Consider the following 3,480-nt stretch of genomic DNA (forward strand, 5'->3'; position numbering starts at 1 on the left):
ACCGAGACACAGGGAATATAAATGACGACCGGGACACAGGGACATAACTACAAAGGGGACGCCGGGGTGCACAGGGGGATATATAAATGACGATGGCGACTCAGGGAATGGTCGATTAGCAATCACCATCAACAAAGCTCAAGGGCAATCATTAGAATCATGAGGTATAGATCTGAATACGGATTGTTTTCTCATGGACCATTATATGTTGCATGTTCAAGAGTCGGTAAACCTGAAAATCTATTTATATGCACAGACAATGGGACAGCAAAGAATGTTGTATATTCGCAAGTTTTACGTAGTTAAAAACATATATATATATATATATATATATATATATATATATATATATAATATATATATATATATATATATATATATATATATATATATATATATATATATATATATATATATATATATCTATATTCACAGGTGGGACATAGGGACACAACTACAATGGCGCGTAACTAATATGGCGCGTAACGACTTACGCGCGCGGGGGGGCTTGGGGGGGGCGCGAAGCGCCCCCACCAACTAGGTGTTGGGGTGGCGCGAAGCGCCACCCCAACAGCTAGTTTATATATATATATATATATATATATATATATCTATCTATCTATATAAAAATAAGTTGTCTGTCTGTCTGTGGATGGATGGATGGATGTGTCAGGTGACGTCACCTGAAAAAACTGGATTAGGTGACGTCAAAACTGAAAAAACTAAAAAAAGGCAAAAACTACAAAAAAAACTAAAAACTAATAAAAAAAATAAAAAAGCTAAAAAACTAAAAAAACTATAAAGGTAAAAACCAATAAAAAACTAAAAAAAAAACTGAAAAAACTAAAAAAAGGCAAAAACTACAAAAAAAAACTAAAAACTAATAAAAAAAGTAAAAAAGCTAAAAACTAAAAAAACTAAAAAAACTAAAAAAGGTAAAAAACTAAAAAAAATAAAAAATAAAAAAAAACTAAAAAAAAGGAAAAAACTGAAAAATAAGCTAAAATAAAGGTAAAAACCAATAAAAAACTAAAAAAAAAGGAAAAAACTAATAAATGACGACACTCAAAGAGAAAGCGACCAGGACAAAAGGAATGTTCGATTAGCAATCAACAAAGCACCGGGACACAGGGAGTATAAATGACGACCAGGACATAAGTAAAAAAAAAAAAACTATCTATATATATAAAAATAAGTTGTCTGTGGATCTGTGGATCGTGGATCAGGTGACGTCACCTGAAAAAACTGGATCAGGTGACGTCAAAACTGAAAAAACTAAAAAAAGGCAAAAACTACAAAAAAAACTAAAAACTAATAAAAAAGCTAAAAAACTAAAAAAACTAAAAAAAAAGGCAAAAACTACAAAAAAAACTAAAAAACTAATAAAAAAAATAAAAAAAGCTAAAAAACTAAAAAAACTAAAAAAAGGTAAAAAACTAAAAAAACTAAAAACTAAAAAAAAACTAAAAAAGGTAAAAACTAAAAGAACTAAAAAAGAAAAAAATAAATGACGACACTCAAAGAGAAAGCGACCAGGACAAAAGGAATGTTCGATTAGCAATCAACAAAGCACCGGGACACAGGGAGTATAAATGACGACCAGGACACAAGTAAAAAAAAAAATTAACAAAACTAAAAAGAAGGTAAAAACTACAAAAAAACTAAAAAGAAAAAAAAAACTAAAAACTAATAAAAAAACTAAAAAATCTAAAAATCTAAATAAACTAAAAAGGAAAAAAAAAGGAAAAAAATAAAGGAGAAAAACAAAACTAAAAAACGAATGTATATACAGACCGGTACACCGGGATACAAATGACGACCGGGACACAGGGAATATAAATAACGACCGGGACACAGGGACACAACTACAACGAGGACACCGGGGGAAACAGGGGGATATAAATGACGACCAGGACAAAAGGAATGTTCGATTAGCAATCAACAAAGCACCGGGACACAGGGAGTATAAATGACGACCAGGACACAAGTAAAAAAAAAAATTAACAAACTAAAAAGAAGGTAAAAACTACAAAAAAAACTAAAAAGAAAAAAAAACTAAAAACTAATAAAAAACTAAAAAATCTAAAAATCTAAATAAACTAAAAAGAAAAAAAAAGGAAAAAAATAAAGGAGAAAAACAAAACTAAAAAACGAATGTATATACAGACCGGTACACCGGGATACAAATGACGACCGGACACAGGGAATATAAATAACGACCGGGACACAGGGACACAACTACAACGAGGACACCGGGGGAAACAGGGGGATATAAATGACGACCGGGACAAAAAAACTAAAAAGAAATAAAAACTAAAAACTAATAAAAAAAACTAAAAATCTAAAAATCTAAATAAGCTAAAAAAGAAAAAAAAAGGAAAAAAATAAAGGAGAAAAACAAAACTAAAAAACGAATGTATATACAGACCGGGACACCGGGATACAAATGATGACCGGGACCCGGGACACAGGGAATATAAATGACGACCGGGACACAGGGACACAACTACAACGGGGACACCGGGGGAAACAGGGGGATAACCTGACAATCTATTTATATGCAAAGACAATGGGACAGCAAAGAATGTTGTATATTCGCAAGTTTTACGTAGTTAAAACCATATATATATATATATCTATATTCACAGGTGGGACATAGGGACACAACTACAATGGCGCGTAACTATTATGGCGCGTAACGACTTACGCGCGCGGGGGGGCTTGGGGGGGGGGCGCGAAGCGCCCCCACCAACTAGGTGTTGGGGTGGCGCGAAGCGCCACCCCAACAGCTAGTATATATATATATATATATCTATCTTCTATCTATATAAAAATAAGTTGTCTGTCTGTGGATGGATGGATGGATGTGTCAGGTGACGTCACCTGAAAAAAACTGGATTAGGTGACGTCAAAACTGAAAAAACTAAAAAAAGGCAAAAACTACAAAAAAAACTAAAACTAATAAAAAAAATAAAAAAGCTAAAAAACTAAAAAAACTATAAAGGTAAAAACCAATAAAAAACTAAAAAAAAAACTGAAAAAACTAAAAAAAGGCAAAAACTACAAAAAAAAACTAAAAACTAATAAAAAAAGTAAAAAAGCTAAAAACTAAAAAAACTAAAAAAACTAAAAAAGGTAAAAAACTAAAAAAAAATAAAAAATAAAAAAAAAACTAAAAAAAGGAAAAAACTGAAAAATAAGCTAATAAAGGTAAAAACCAATAAAAAACTAAAAAAAAAAGGAAAAAACTAATAAATGACGACACTCAAAGAGAAAGCGACCAGGACAAAAGGAATGTTCGATTAGCAATCAACAAAGCACCGGGACACAGGGAGTATAAATGACGACCAGGACATAAGTAAAAAAAAAAAAACTATCTATATATATAAAAATAAGTTGTCTGTGGATCTGTGGATCGTGGATCAGGTGACGTCACCTGAAAAAACTGGATCAGGTGACGTCAAAACTGAAAAAAACTAA

At 31.6% G+C, this 3,480-nt stretch overlaps 1 long non-coding RNA gene across 1 annotated transcript; it reads left to right on the forward strand.

The window, feature by feature from the left end:
* Positions 1 to 608: 608 nt before the first annotated feature.
* LOC136043454 (uncharacterized) lies at positions 609 to 2,958 on the forward strand. The gene is made up of 2 exons (XR_010621618.1): positions 609 to 673; positions 2,874 to 2,958. It is a non-coding gene; the product is annotated as an uncharacterized LOC136043454 (long non-coding RNA).
* The last annotated feature ends 522 nt before the right edge of the window (positions 2,959 to 3,480 follow it).

This window comes from Artemia franciscana, unplaced genomic scaffold, assembly GCF_032884065.1.
Source record: "Artemia franciscana unplaced genomic scaffold, ASM3288406v1 Scaffold_6126, whole genome shotgun sequence".
In the NCBI taxonomy this organism is placed as follows: Eukaryota; Metazoa; Arthropoda; class Branchiopoda; order Anostraca; family Artemiidae; genus Artemia; species Artemia franciscana.